The sequence below is a fragment of the Talpa europaea genome (assembly GCF_964194135.1).
Source record: "Talpa europaea genome assembly, chromosome: X".
NCBI lineage: Eukaryota > Metazoa > Chordata > Mammalia > Eulipotyphla > Talpidae > Talpa > Talpa europaea.
In genome coordinates, this window is record NC_140081.1 from 18,353,872 (window position 1) to 18,368,310 (window position 14,439).

The window sequence follows — 14,439 nt, forward strand, 5'->3', positions numbered from 1 at the left end:
ATGTAGGTAAAACAAGTGAAATGAAAACAGGAAGGATATTAAAATTCAGAACCTGATTGATTATGTATTAGCCAGATCAAAGCCTCTGGGTGATAATGAGCCACTGAACGGGGATTACCACCTGTCCTGTTCAACTAGCAGCTGGACCTACCAAGAACAGCTGGACAAGAACACTTACATAAAATTAGCCTTTAGAAGCATAAGCTAAGTTTTTTCACCTGCTTCTCATTCTGCATCTTTATCACTCATGCCAGAAGTAAAAAGCTTTTTATATTTTGATGCTGTTTTTGCCTTAGGGAAAACACAGCTTTGAACACCAATATTCCCAGTAGCTTGCTTCTGAGTAACAGGGGTTGCCTTCTAGACCTAATAAGCTAAGATGTCAGAGGCACTTGGGTTTTCCTGTCACTGGCTCATCCTGTGCTCTTATATTAAAGCCACAGCAAAATCTTTCCAAGCAAGTAGCAGCATAAATTCTAATAAAAAAAAAACCACCACAATTATTAAAAGTCATGTGTCCCTATCCTTCTACTGAGATATGACATACTCAGTATGTCATAGAAGCCCATTTAAAGTGACAATAGAAAGGCACACCTGGAAAGTTTATCAAGTGATTTTGATTCAAGATGGTAGGTTAAAAAATAAGGGGCACGACACTCTTTATTTGGTGCTCTCAATTGCTTTAAATTCAGCAATCCATTTTGAGAGCGGTCCCTGGAACAAGTGAGGAGGTAAATCAAAATAATCTACTGCCTGGCTGTTCAAAATATGGTTCAAAGGCCAGCAGGGTACCCCCGAGGTCCAGAGGACATGTGGATTCTCAGCTCTCACTCTAGACTCACTGAGTCCCAATCTGGATTTTAACAAGATTTGCAGGTGATCTGATGCACATTAAAATGTGGGAAATGATGATTCTTTGTATTTAATCAGAACCTCTCTTTGTTAAATTTGTATTGGAATGCTTTTATTTCAATATGGTATTTCAGCACAAACCAGAATCCAGGAAGCCTGGTTGTTAAAATAATGAATACTTATACTATGTCTACTCCGGCTAAGCACAGCCCATGCCAAGTGAACAGAAAGAGGAGGTTCAGCATGAGTGTTATAGGAAGGTGTCATGATGTGAGGACATCTGTACATCCGCATAATGGAACAGCTTTTTTTCCCCATTAGACTGTAATCTGACAGTTTCTCTGCCAAAAGGAACTGAGAATAGAATCCTTCCACACTCACAATGCAAGGTAGAATACAGAAGAAGGGGAGAAGGGAGGGCAGGGGAGGGGAGTGGGGGAGAAAGAGAATGAATATTCTAGGTGGAAAGGAGTCTGTGGCAGCAGGAACTTTGTATAACACCTTGGAAGTAGCACACCTTACTAGTTGAAAAGGAAACTTTACTTCAGATCGGCACTTGGAGCAACTGTAGACAGAGACACCAAGAATTCTAGTCATCGAGCATTAAATGCGATGACAGAAGAGAGCAACACATATGTGGCTCAGGAGTAGAATAAAACACAATGAAAAGGAGCCATAAAAATGATGTTGGGGGGAAAGTACAATGCACAGCAGGATCAGGATAAATCCTTTTGTGATTTGTCCAGCTCCTACTTAGGGCATGCTGATATGCACTGCACATAGGAAAATAGGAATTTATATTCCTGTTTATTTTAATTTTATTTTTTTAAGATTTTATTTATTTATTTATACAAGCACTGGGTACAGTCAGAAGCGTGGGAGGGTGAGAGGATTCACCAGAGCCAGAGCGGGGAACAGAACAGGCAGACTGATGAAGTACACTGCTGAGGGGAGCAGCGGGAAGCAGGAGAGGTCTGCGCGCCATGTGGGACCCTCGCTGGCGGCTGGGGAAGGAACCGGTGCTGCAGAGGCTGCGGGCAGCTTCGTAGCCTAGCGCTCAACCACTGCGCCACCGGGGAGGCCCTATATTCCTGTTTAAATCCCTATTTATATTCCTATTTAGGAATTTATTTCAGTTTTTTTTTAACTTATGTACGTATCAAATCAGATTTCAATAACGTGTAGCAAATATAAGTAATTCTCATTTATATAACGTGAGTTCAGTCTTTCTGAATGAATCTTTTCTGATGTCTTAAAATGTCCAATTTAAGACTTCTTCAAATATTCCAATCAAAAACACTAAGGATTTTTCCTAATTGATAAACATTTGAAGCAGGCAGTCAGTCTTCCTGATAACTAGTGACAGGATTCCAGTGTTCGAGAAAGATCAGTAAACAGTCTTCCAAGCTGAATGACTGAGTGTCACAACTTTACCCTTGACTGAAGGGTGAGAAAAGAACTGCTTCAGAGCCTCTGGGAGTGCTGCAGAACAGGAGGACAAGAAAAAAGGGTGGAGGAACAAGACTTAAGAGGCAATGGAACAGTAAGATGTTATATAACAAGTCAAGGAACAATCAGAGGTATGCAAGTGTTTTTTTTTTTTTTTTCCTCTCAAAATAGAAAATTCCATGTGGGCCTCCCTGGTGGCACAAGGGGTTAAGTGTCAGCACTATGAAGCTATTTACAGCCACTGCAGCACTAGTTAGATCCCAGCCAGGGAGCCATGCAAACCTCTCCTGACTTGCCCACTGCTCCCCTCAGCAGTGAATTTCAGTAGATCCACCTGTTCTGCTCCCCACTCTGTCTCTGGTGAATCCTCTCACTCCCTGCACCTCTGGCCTACACCCCAGCTCTTGTATGTATAAATAAATCTTTAAAAAAAAAAAAAGGAAATTTCCACGTACCTCACACAAGCCCTTCACTAGTTAAGTCGGCTTAGGTATCTCCTACTTAGGGCAGATAGGTCAATGGGTATCTTTAATCTTTTTCAAAGTCCTGAAATGTGGTAGGTGCATCCAGGAGTAAGAAAGCTGTTCCCTCCACTACTTGCAAGATAAAGCTGGCCAACTGTTGAATGAGTTTTATGTCAGTTAAAGGAGTAATGTGGGTAGGTTGCCAACAACTTATCAGATAACCAAGTAAAATCCCATTAAGATAACGGATATATCCTTGAATGGAAGACTTACACAGCCATAGAGTGGTGGCTTTTGTCTAGAAAGAACAAAGAAACTGAATAATATCCTCAGTTCTTTGCCACAGAGACATTAAGACAAACCAAGAGATTCTGTGTGCTTTAGTCATTTTTTTAGAAGTAACAGGCAATTTTATTAGCTAGAATCCTGTTCAAGCTGACAGCTGCCAATTCTAGAAGGAAGATTTCTACCAGAATAATTGAATTATTCAATTAGGCTAAAATCTAAAATAAATCAATAATAGAAAATTCCTAAATCTAATTTTTAGGGTTTTTTTGGATTATAATTACTGCTAACCTTCTCTATCATTTCTTTTCTGCTTTTTTTTTTTAGATTTATTTATTTATGCATACAAGAGCTGGGGTACAGGCCGGAGGTGTGGGAGGGGGGTGAGAGGATTCACTAGAGACAGAGCGGGGAACAGAACAGGCAGATTGACTGAAGTACACTGCTGAGGGGAGCAGTGGGCAAGTCAGGAGAAATCTGCTGCGCCATGTAGGTTGCTCCCTGGCCAGCTGGGGATTGAACTTGTGCTGTGGAGGTTGCAGATAGCTTCATAGGTTGCGTCTTAACCCCTTGCACCACCAGGGAGGCCCCTCTTTTCTGCTTTCCTAAAGAAATGTAAGGTCATGAAATTTTAACATGCTGATATGCAATTATAACAAAGTACTTATTATAATTGACAAGATCCAGTTGTGTTTATTTGGTTGTTTTCATAGTTTTAAATGGAGAATAATTCAAACTTTTATGAGTTCTATACAGAATTAAAAAAATTAAATAGAACATTTAAAGTTATGGTTTAGCACAAGAAGAGGTGGGATCCTTTGATTTATGAATCATATGCAGTATTGTAAACCAATGTTATCTTAATGAAAAAAATGTATATATACATATATAGGTATGTTTTATTCCTTAATTTGCATAACAGGACAATTTTTTATAAGATGAACAGATATGTAAAATATGTGAAGGTTTGAGGACCTGGTCCAATTCTACTCAGTTGTCTCTTCCACGGACCTTTGGAATGCTTATATGGAATAAGGAGAGATAATTTTAGATTTAAAGTTAGAAAATGCTGGTTTGAACATAGGACCTAATGCTGTGTGGTGTCAGGAAAAAAATCACGCCTATTATATGAATGTTTTTCTCTCTAGAATTCCTATGTTGGGCCTCCCCAGTGGCACAGCAGGTTGAGCGCCCACACTGTGAAGCTGTCCACAGCCTCTGCAGCCCAGGGTTCGATTCCCGGCCAGCCAGGGAGATTCCCATATGGTGCGGCAGTCCCCTCCTGCCTTACCCCCTGCTCCCCTCAGCAATGTCTTTGGTCCGTCTGCCTGTTCTGCTCCCTGCTCTGTCTCTGGTGAATTCTCTCACCCTCCCGCACTTCTGACCTGTACCCCAGTTCTTGTATAAATAAATAAATCGTTAAAAATAGAATTCATATGTTGACATTGTAAGCCCCACAGGTGGTGATGTTAGTAGGTTGGCCTTTTGGGAGGTGATCAGATCATGAGAGGTAGCTCTCACAAAGGGGATTCTTGTTCTTATAAAAGAGACCCCACAGAATTCCATGGCCCCTCCTTCGAGGACACAGTCAGAAGCCTGCCAATTGAAAGAGAACCCAGTTTCAACCATGCTTGTGCCCTAATCTTGGACTTTGATCTTCGAGGATTCTAAGCAATAAATTTCCCTTGTTTTTAAGTTACCCTGTCTGTGGTATTTTGTTATAGCAGTTCCAAAAGATTAAGACCTCACATTGTCTCTTATAATACTAATAATATTGACTGTAAGATAAGAACAATGCAACCTATCCTACACACCTTATAGTATGCTCTTGAGGTTAAATGAGGTAATACACGTTAATGCACTTTATAAAGTAGAAAATTAATGATATTTTAGCTTAGCGAATGATGCAAAAACACTATTTAACTATCAATTAAGTGATGTAGATTATCTTATCATTTTTAATAAATTATTTCTGTTATATTCTAATTTCCTAAATTTTTCCTAGAAAAACAAAGATTTCCCTAGATAAATAGGTAGTGTCTTTGGTGGTAGTGCTAGTTATGATAAGACCTAATTTAAAAAATATATAGCTCAAAAATTACCTTAGGCACATACTGATTCACTGAATACCTGAACTGTTGTCTGTCAAATAAAAACAATTTGAAAATGATTTATTTGTTCAAAGCTCTTATATTTTTAGTGTGCTATTTTATTTTTATTTCTTTATTTTTTAAAAGATTTATTTATTTATACAAGCACTGGGGTACAGTCAGAAGCACAGGAGGGTGAGAGAATTCGCCAGAGCAGAGAACAGAACAGGCAGACTGACGAAATACACTGCTGATGGGAGCAGCAGGTGGCAGGAGAGGTCTGCCATGCCACGTGGGACCCTCGTCTGGTGGCCGGGGATCGAACCGGTGCTGCAGAGGCTGCGGGCAGCTTCTCAACCCAGCGCTCAACCGCTGCACCACCGGGAAGGCCCTAGTGTGCTATTTTATATTCATGCATGTGTTATTAGATTACAAGGACAGTAGTCTTTCTGCATCGTTGTGGTCTCCATCTGCCTACTACAGTGGCTATAAATACTTGAACAAAAAAATATACTTAGAAAGGTGTTCCTATTATTTTTTTAGATATGATACTTGTGTTATAAGCACTTCACCTATGTGATATGAATAAAAAGTAATCTGAATTCCCTAGAAAAAGTGAAGGGAATCTGATATTCCTTCTTCATATAAAACCTTTAAAAGTAACTAGGCAAAAAGACCCACAAAAGCAAACAAACAAAAGTAACGTAAAATAAGAGTACCAGCTTTACTTTAGGGAAGGTAGACTGAGAACTAGACAACTGCAAAACTTTGAGTGAGGAAAGTTTAATTCCAATGAGGCCTTCAAAAAGTCAAAAAGATAGTTTCTCAGAAAAATTAGATTTCGGGAAAACAAATACAAAAATGTAAGAGTACATGAAGCTATTCCAGCTGTTCACAAAGTTGGGTGTGTCAAAATGTAAACTTAAAAAATGGTGTTATCATTTACCTGTAAATGACAAACGAACAAATCCATACTTAGGTGTGAGTTTAAATCAATTTTCAAACACAAGTGGATTGCATATTGAAACTGTAATATAGCTGAGCTATTGTACTTTCCATTAGTTTGGAGTAAAAGTTGCAAACTAGCAATCTTTGGGCTAAATTTGGCATGCACACGTTTTGTGTAGCCCACAGAGTTTTTTTTTTTTTTATTTGAATTACTCAAAATTTAAATATTCAGGTTTTTTTAATAGAGAAATCTAAATTTCCTACCTCTCATTTAAATGGAACAGATTTGGAAATATTTGGCTCCCATTCTTACGTAGTAATCATTAACTGGAACTGGGAGCCATGACTGTAAAGGGGCATGCACTCTACAGTCTCCACCAGTTCAAATTACCTAATACTTGGAGAACCTACCTCATTTACTTTAGCAGGTTGTTTTGTTGGCATTTAAATTTGCAACCTTTGGTTCAGAGCAGCATGGCTTGAATACAGCAATCTTAGATGTATCTTAGTCTATTTTAAGCCAACTAAGACTGATACATGAAGATATAGAAAACTAGAATAGCTCTATAATAATTAAGAAATTGACTCCATAATTCTAGAAGAAAAACTCCAGGACCAGATTATGTCACTGTCAGAAATACCAATCTTACATAAATTCTTCCAGGGACTAGAAGAGTCAACACTTCCTTATTTCCTTTTATGAAACCAGAATCATCCTTATACCAAAGTTTAACATGAATTACAGATGGATAGCACTAATGAACATGAATACAATAATCCTGAACAAAGTACTAGCAAATCAAATCCAAAAGCGAATATTTACAATCCCAGATCACAACCAAATTGGAATCATTTTTAAAATAGAAGTGGCATTAGAACAATTGGGTATGCATTTTGTAAAAAATGAATCTCAATCCTTATCTCCTGTGGCACAAAACAATTAATTGAAGCTAGAATGCAGTTTAAATGTGAGAGAGAAAAAGAAAATAGTTTTTAGAAGACAGTATGTGAGAAAATATCCATGATCTTGGGGTAGGCAAAGATTTCCTAGATTGGCACCAAAATTAATCAACTATTAAGGAAAATGTATATATCAGACTGCATTAAAATTAAGATCTATCCATCCAAAACCCAATTAAGTGAGTTAAAAGGCAAGCTACTCAATGGGAAAAAGTATTTGCAACACATACAGTTTACAAAGGGCTATCACCCAAAATATGTAAAGAACTCTTACAAGTAAATAAGAAAAAAGAGGGATGAATGATTAAGAAAACAGGCAAGACATTGAATAGATACCTCACACAAGAGAACACCCCAAATGAGTAACCAATAAATGTAAAAATATTCAATCACATAAGTAATTGGGGGAATGCAAATTAAAATAACAGTGACATTCTACTACACATTCACTGGAATGGCTAAAATTTTAAAGAATGGCAATATTAAGAACTGTTGAGATTTGAAGCAATGAGAATTTTCAGTATATTGCTAGTGGGAGTGTAATCTGGTAGAGGGATTGTGGAAGCACTGTGGAAAAGTGGATGTATGTACTAAAACTCGAAATATGCATATCCTTAACTTAGGTAATTTCACTGCCAGATATATGTACATGTGCACCAAAAGGCACACAAAAGAATGTTCGCTGGACTCTAATTTATAATGTGTCCAAACTGGAAAAGACCAAATTGTCTACCACCAACAGGATGGATAAATTATGACATATTTTATAATGGAATATCTATAGCAATGAAAATGAATGATAGCTACATACAACAACACGGATTCATCTCAAACCCAATGTTGAATCACAGACAAAAGTTTCTATATTGTATGAATCCATTTTTATAAAGTTCAAAAAAACAGGAAAAATAAATCACAGTGTTGAAGGGCAGGGTACTGGTTACCTTTAGGATAATGGAGGAATACTGACACGGGAGAGGGGTAGGCGGATGGTTTCTGAGGTGTAGTCATGTTTTATCGTTTTCCCCATCTATCTCATCTTAAGGTTTTCAAATCTACCCAAAAGTTAAAATAACACCCATAAGCCAAGCATCTAGACTGATCGATTATTAATATTTTGCACACTTGCTTCCATTTCTCTCTTACATAGATAGATGGGTAGGAAGGTAGGTATGTAGGTAGGGTAGAATGTTCTTTTGAGACACTGAAAATGTTTTTTTTTATGTATTTTATTGTTATATTCCCCATACAATTGCAGCCCCCCCATTCTGACCCCAGTCCCTCCCCTCCCGCCCCCGCCCCCCTAAAAGTGTCTCTGGTTCATAGTTTTTTGTTGATTTTGATTTTCACTTTCTTATATTCATTTTCCTGGTCCCTTATTTAAGTTTTCTAGATTCCTGCTATGAGTGAGACCATCCGGTATTTTTCTTTTTCTTTTTGGCTTATTTCGCTGAGCATGATCCCTTCCAGCGCCATCCATGTTGCTGCAAATTGCATGTGTTTATCTTTTTTGAATGCTGAGTAATATTCCATGGTATATATGTACCACATCTTCTTGATCCAGTCATCTATTTTTGGGCATTTGGGTTGTTTCCAAAGCTTAGCTATTGTAAACAGTGCTGCTATAAACATAGGGGTGCAGGTGTTCTTTGGAATGGATGTTTCTGTGTCCTTTGGGTAAATACCTAGGAGTGGAATTGCTGGATCATATGGAAGCTCTATGTTTAGTAGGTCCAGAAATCTCCACACAGCTCTCCACAGTGGTTGGACCAGTTTGCACTCCCACCAACAGTGCAGAAGAGTTCCTTTTTCTCCACACCCTCGCCAACATTTGTTGTTGCTAGTTTTTTTAATATGTGCCATTCTCACTGGTGTAAGATGGTATCTCATGGTAGTTTTGATTTGCATTTCCCTGATGGCAAGTGATGTTGAACATTTTTTCATATGCCTGTTGGCCATTTGCATTTCCTCTTCAGAGAAGTTTCTTTTTAGCTCTTCTGCCCATTTTTTGACTGGATTATTTTCTTTGTTGTTGTTGAGTCTCATCAGCTCTTTGCAGATTTTTGTGATCAGTCCTTTATCATTAGTGTTGGGTGCAAAAATGTTCTCCCAGTTGGTGGGGTTTGAGACACTGAAAATGTATTATCCTAGGTGCTGCACATGTGTTCATTTTCTGATGATTGCATTGAAAATTTATCATTTATGTATACTTTCTAAGCATGTTATTCTTCAAGTTAAAAAAAAAAAGGTCTGATTTAAGCAACTTATTTTGAAAAAGCCCTTGAAAATAATACATTCAACATTAAACATGACTGAGATAGCACTGCCTAATGATGTGCTGTTGTTTCATTTAGGAAAAATTACACCATATTTTCTGAGCCATTTATTGAGCTCAGATACTTTTATGTGGTACTAAGGCTTAGGTTAAAATGACAGTGTCACAGCCTCACCTGCTGGTTGTTTTCCGTAGCCATGTTATATACTTGACTATTATATGGAGATCAAAAAGTTCCCCGTGCTTACTGCTTTAAGATGTATATAGGACAGATTGTTCTGGGTACACAACAAGATACAGGGCAGAGTTGGGGGGCTGGTGGCAATGTGGGGCGAATATCAAATGGCCATATCAGTTAAGTCACTGTGTAAAACAGTTTTCATCATCAAACAAATGGTTAAACAAGCATGATAAAGAAAGGACATCATCTTTTCTAAAGCTTAGATGAGAAGTGGGATATCTGACCTGGGGATGAAAGAGGGACATGATTATAAGTTTTTTTTTTTTTTTTAACAGATTTATTTATTTATTTATACAAGCACTGGGTACAGTCGGAAGCACGTGAGGGTGAGAGAATTCACCAGAGCCAGAGCAGAGAGCAGAGCAGGTAGAAGGACCAAAGTACACTGCTGAGGGGAGCAGCGGGCGGCAGGAGAGGTTTGGCGCCATATGGGACCCTCATCCGGTGGCCGGGGATTGAACTGGCGCTGCAGAGACTGCAGGCAGCTTCGCAACCCAGCGCTCAACCACTGCGCCACCGGGGAGGCCCAAAGAGGGACATGATTATAAAAGGGTTTCCTTTGAGTTGCTTTCCAACAGGAATGGGTTAACAATATGCACAACACACTTAGCCTCTGGCTTAGAGAAAAGCAACTTGGGCCCCACCATTTTACTCCATGGTAAGCAAGCTTAGGAAAATCAAAATATCTGAAAGCCTGTTTACACATCTCTAAAATTGAGAATTAACCACATATGCTATCAAACCTGCCATTGGATGTTACAAGAATCATGTGGGATCACAGATGTAAAAGATCTTTGTAAAGTGCTATCTAAATGCATGGGACTACTTGTGGCTTGCCTACTTGCACATGCCCTCAATGGCAACAGCCATGGCACTGCGGAGGGACCACGGGACCAGATACATGCAACCTGGTTTTCTAGGCCAGTTTAGTAACCTCAACCAAAATTACTTTCCCCCTTTTGGACTTCTGTTTTCTTATCTGTAAGATAAAGCGTTTGCCTTGGATTATCTCTAAGATACTTTTTCGTCTTATATATCATGATTTTATCTCTTCACACTAGAGTGCACCCATATCTGTAGTCTTATTAGCTGACTGTACATGTCAGGCTGATGGCACATTATAGAGGTGTGCTACCAGAGATAAGCTAAAGGACAAGGTTGCAGGCTTAGGGTAAAGCTAGGATCTTTGGAGGAAGAGATCTGATTTCTTGAAGAACAGCAGGAAGAGACCACTGAAGAAAGGCAGGAATTATCTGGTTTATTGCCATGCTAAATTGATTTCCTTACGTAGAACTCAAATGTAAAATTCCTGTACTGAGTGAGGTAATATTGACTGAACAATGCTCATCTAGCAGATGATGGTTAAGTGTCCAGTGTGCGTGTGCATTTTAGTAGTGCACACGAAGTTGAGTATTTGTGTTTGTAAGAGACATTTTAAGTTTACTTGTAATATAACTTTAGCATGTGTGAACTGTGTGATCTATTGATGACACATGCAAAGCTTTTATAATTTTTTTGGCTACTCTACTTAGGGAATAATATGCTAAAATAAATTAGGACCTATTTACCAGCCAAAGAATGGGAAGTTCTTAATTATGAATGCCAAGAGTAAACTTCCAAGAGAAATTTAACATTGATGATAAAAAAGATTCACTTGCATTTTACCTAAATCCCGAAAGCCAAAGCTCTAAGCACAGAGAAGTGTGTACTCTTGGGAGAAAAAAAAAAAAATCCCAAAAGTGACCTTTACAATGGGAGACAATAAAATGTTTGGTGACTAACTCTTCAATATGGCAATGAGGGTAAACCAACAATTTAAGATCAGAAGAAGCTATAAAGAAAAATGTTCCTGTGGTGTTAAACATTGAACATGGATTTATCCATGACAAGATAGGAATCTCCTTTCTGAATCAGAAGAGAACAGATTTTTGTTGATCTGGGACGACTGCAGTTTAGCACTGCAATGGGAATAAACAGAATGCCCTACAATTGAATAGTCCTTTAAACCATACTCTATAAATTCTGTAACTATCCATAAGTATGGCATCTAAAAATAAGACTGACAGCTTGAGAGCTACTGAAACTATCACAGAGAAGGCCCAACTTTTTTCATTTTCAAAAAGCTAAGGGTAACGTATTTTTTAATCCAGTGGATGATGACTTCAGTAAAGACAATTTTGTCACAAAGATTTTTATGGAGACCTGCAGTATATTGAACAATTCCCCTGAGAATACTCTGTTACTGCTCTCTTTACAGTGGGTCAAGATACTGATTTCCAGCACTGGCATCTTTCTAAATCCCATCTAAAGGCAGACAAGGCAGTCCTAATGTTACAAACAACCACTTTTGAGTTAAGCGAAAGAATTACAGTTGAACAAGTGGAAACAAATAACTGGGCTTTAACTGCAATCCTTGCTCACACAGATTTTACTCAATATTTCTGGTGCTTACTCATAAATGATTTCGCATCTCATTGAATGGATAGAACACTCTTATTGTCACCAGAGTCCCTGGCTTTTCATTATCCTGTAGGTTTCATGCTCAACACATGGATTGGCACGTTCTAAATTGGATTAAACCTTAGGGGACAAGAGGTCAAGTAGGATCTTTCTAAAGCATTAGCTGATCTTCATCATGTGAGTTTCTATGTCACAACACATAGTTTGGCATTTGTAGAATGAGCTAAGAAACTTAAATCTTTTCTAATATCTGTACTTACTTTCTTGCATTTAATTGTGTGTAAAGCATGGTCACTTGAAAATGCTTATGCCTTGACCAGGGAAATTGACAGAAAACTGGAGAGAAGTCCCTGAAAACTCAAGTTTATGATTATATACTCCTTTTTTAACTGAACTAATGGTATCTGCGTACACCCCATGCTTTTCATACCATTTCTCATACAGTGGTCAACTAAGCCTTTTCTAGTCCATTATATCCCTCAAAAAGGAAGAAAGAACTTGAAAAAGAGTAGGAAGTATAGATGCAATCCAACAACCATCCCCAGAGCAACATGGCATATGACTAGCAGTGTTTGTGTGATTTCTTTGGATATCTGCAGTATAATTCTCTTTGAATATAGATATAAGAAACATCAGAATATTGGAAAGACAGAGATAATGTTAGGGGGTTATTTCTACTGGGAGTCTACTTACTTTTCTATTTCATAACATCAATGCCAATGAACTGCTAACTTCCCACTTTCAAGAGAAAAAGGATAGTAGGTGCTGGTACTACAAAATCAGAGGTAGATTTTATAGCAGTTAGTCATAGATGCCCTGCCTAATGGATTTGAGTTTTCCTTATTTAGTGCATATTATGAATACAGACATCTGACTGGTTTGTCCTAACTCTTGACAGAGTCATGGCAGATGGAAGATCTAAAGAAACTTTTTTTCTTTTTTTTTCGGATCACCATTTGATGACCAGGCATGGATTAGGGCAGTTTGGGTATAGCACTGAAAGAGTGGGGGATGCATGTGTATGTATATGTACACACACACACACACACACACACGAGATCCATGTTCCTGTTTTCCTGTTTTCTTGGAGCACACAGCACACAGTATATGTGGCTTCTGGTGGTTGCTGCCTTTCAATAAGCCAGCAACACTGGGTTACAGCCCACTGGCTGAGAGGCTCAAGTGCTATAGAGACCCATCCAGTGTAGGACAGAACTAGTGATTGCACAGATGCATCCCTAATGAAAGCCATGTCCTTAACTACATTTTGTTTTGTTAGTGCAGGCTAGCAGAGTCTTGTCTTAAGGCACCTCCGTGGAATGCACATATTCTTGTCCTTACATGTAATGGGAAGACAGCTATGATTCATGTTGAAAAGTAAAAGGTACATGCATACCTGTCTACATCCAAGCTTGGGGCAATACTTCTAGGTTTGAGCTATAACATTTTTACATAATACATGAAAAAGAAACTTCATTTGAGTTTCATAATTACGTGCTACTGGTGTGATTTAGAAGCAGCTGGTAGGTCAATATGGTGCACTTTTGATGAATTTTAGAAATAAGAAAAAAAATAAATTCTAGATAAACCACTGTTAAAGTTTCCCTGAATATTAGAATTCAAGTAATACACACACACAAATAGTGTGACACCATTGCCTGAGACTCAGCTAAGATATCACTGGTCTCTATTTGACTCACTTTTTAATTCCATCTAGAGATGAATGAGAATAATCATTGATCTATATCCAACAACATAGGTCTGTTTTTTTTTCCTAAATGTGTTCACTACAGAATCTAACAGCGTAAATCTTTTCCCCCTGGATTAAATGAAAAATCATGTATGCATATAATGTTTTTAGACTGAACCAAATATTTTCATGAATATAGGTTCTTTCAATCCACGTACAAAACTGTGTGAGCAGCAGCAGGTTGGCAGTGAGTAAATGCTGCTCACAGGTCAGACATATATAGCTGTAGAAAGACCATGAAATTTAGCTAGAATATAGGGAAAATACAAATCTAGAAAGGAGACAATCCATGCTGCAATTAAAAAAATTTCATGGATTTCAAAATCTAGTACAGTAAGTACACATACACACAAGAAACATAAATAATTACCAAGAGATTTTCAGCAGGCTTCGCCTTTGAAGATTTTTTTCCCCTTTTTTTGGAAAACAAAACACAACAAAACACCTCCTGTTGCCCTGAATGCTAATGATGGAAGACTGTTGCTATGGTGATGCTAATTTCAACACTGTTGCCTGTGGACTTCACATGAACTCGCTGTTTTAACTTCTGCAAATGTCATTTACAAAATGAAAACCCATTAATGATTAGCGAGGGCACAATGTTCCACTTTAATTAGAATAATAAGGAATGCTGATGCACAAAGTACAGGTTTGTGAATCGCTAC

At 38.1% G+C, this 14,439-nt stretch overlaps 1 protein-coding gene across 1 annotated transcript in view; it reads right to left on the reverse strand.

Annotated features, from left to right (window-relative positions):
- The window catches only part of DMD (dystrophin), a gene marked incomplete at both ends in the record, with an annotated part of 1,915,324 nt that overhangs the window by 155,319 nt on the left and 1,745,566 nt on the right, over positions 1-14,439 (reverse strand).